Source organism: Sapajus apella, unplaced genomic scaffold, assembly GCF_009761245.1.
Source record: "Sapajus apella isolate SASKATOON/1434 unplaced genomic scaffold, GSC_monkey_1.0 scaffold84, whole genome shotgun sequence".
In the NCBI taxonomy this organism is placed as follows: Eukaryota; Metazoa; Chordata; class Mammalia; order Primates; family Cebidae; genus Sapajus; species Sapajus apella.
In genome coordinates, this window is record NW_022437024.1 from 49,328 (window position 1) to 51,664 (window position 2,337).

Here is a 2,337-nt window from a genome sequence, read left to right on the forward strand (position 1 = left end):
CCCAAAAAAAAAAAAAAAAAAGAAAAAGAAAATTACAGAAACTAATTGTAGTGGGGAGTTTTAACGCATTTTCCTCTTTGTTGGGGAAAATAAGTAATATTTGAATGTAGAGACAGCTGAGTAATACAATTTGGGGGTTCCCAATCCCCAGGTCACAGGCCAGTACCTGACCATGGCTTGTGAGGGACTGGGCCACACAGCAGGAGGTGGCAGGCAGGGGGGTGGGGGGGGGGGTTAGTATTACTGCCTGAGTTCCGCCTCCTGTCAGTTCAGCAGCAGCATTAGATTTTCATAGGAGCAAACCCTGCATGAACTGTGCATGCAAGGGGTCTAGGTCGTGAGCTCCTTAAGAGCATCTAATGCCTGATGATCTGAGGTGGAACAGTTTCATCCTGAAACCATCCGCCCAACCCCCATCCACAGAAAAATTGTCTTTTACAAAATCTGTCCCTGGTGCCATTGATATAATTGACATATTTTATTTAATCAATACTTATAAAATTATGTATGCTTCAAAGTCACATGCTATCTTTTTTAATGTGCCTGAAATATTTTTTATAATTTAATATCTTGTCAAAAAATACGTTTAAGAAATCATAAATTCAACAGTCTTATCAGTCTCTTAGCATAAAGCAAACAATTAATTTTAAAATTTAAGTTTAATGATCTCTTAAAATATATTTTGAGTGAAAGGGGAAATGCACTGTATGTGTATACCACTTTTTTTTTTTTTTTTTTTTTTTTGAGACGGAGTTTCTCTCTTGTTACCCAGGCTAGAGTGCAATGGCGCGATCTCGGCTCACCGCAACCTCCGCCTCCTGGGTTCAGGCAATTCTCCTGCCTCAGCCTCCCGAGTAGCCGGGACTACAGGCACGCGCCACCATGCCCAGCTAATTTTTTGTATTTTTAGTAGAGGCGGGGTTTCACCATGTGGACCAGGATGGTCTCGATCGCTTGACCTCGTGATCCACCCGCCTCGGCCTCCCAAAGTGCTGGGATTACAGGCGTGAGCCACCGCGCCCGGCTACCACATTTTGTTTATTCATTCACTAGTGTATGGGAATTTAGGTTGTTTCCACTTTTCGACCATTACGAATAATATACTGCTATGAACATTTGTGTACAAGCTTGTGTGTGAACACATGTTTTCAATTCTCTTGGATATATATTCAATATTGAAATTGCTAGGTCATATGTAACTCTATTTGTAAGGTACTGAGAAATAGAGTTTTCAAAAGTGGCTGCGTTTTCCATTTCAACCAACAATGTTTAAGGGTTCCAATTTCTCTGCATTCTCCCCCACAGCTGTTATTGGCCATCTTTTCAATTATACAGCCATCATAGGGGTGTGAAGCCGCATCACTTGTTTTGTATTTTTTGTTTTCATTTCCTTAGTGACTAATGATGCTGAGTTTTTTTATGTACTTCTTGATTATTTATATATCTTCTTAGAAGATATGTCTATTCAAATACTTTGGCCATTTTTACTTGCATTGTCTTATATTGTTCATTTTTGAGGTTTTTTATATATTCTGGATACAAGTCCCTTATTGGTTATATGATTTGCAAACACTTTCATCCTGTGTGTTCTTTTCACTTTCTTGATAGTGTCTTCTGAAACAGAAAAACTTTTCTTTTTAAGGAAGTCTAATTTATTATTACTTTTTGGGGCCACTTTTTTCTTTGGTGTCATATCTTAGAAGGCTTTGCCTAACCCCACAAATATTTACCACAACATTTTTTCCTAAGAGTTTTATAGTTTTGATTTTTATATTTATGTTCACATTCCATTTTGAGTTGACTTATAAAATCTAAACTTAGGGGGTACAAGTGCAGTTCTGTTACATGGATATACTGCATGGTGGTGGAGTCTGGGCTTTTACTGTAACCATGGCCCAAATGATGTACATTATATCCATTAAGTAATTTCTCATCTCTTAACCTCCCTTCCCCCTTATCCTTCTGAGTCTCCAGTGTCTATTATTCCACACTCTATGTCCATATGTACACATTTTTTAGCTCCAAGTTATAAGTGAGAACATGCAGTATATGACTTTCGGTTTCTGAGTTACTTCACCAGGAATAGGCCTCTAGTTCCATCCATGTTGCTGCAAAATACATGCACTCATTCTTTTTTAAGGCTGAATACTATTTCATTATTTAGTATACCACTGAATAGTATACCACATTTAGTATACCAGTGAATAGTATACCACATTTAGTATACCACTGAATAGTATGCCACATTTAGTATACCACTGAATAGTATGCCACATTTAGTATACCACTGAATAGTATACCACATTTAGTATACCACTGAATAGTATACCACATTTA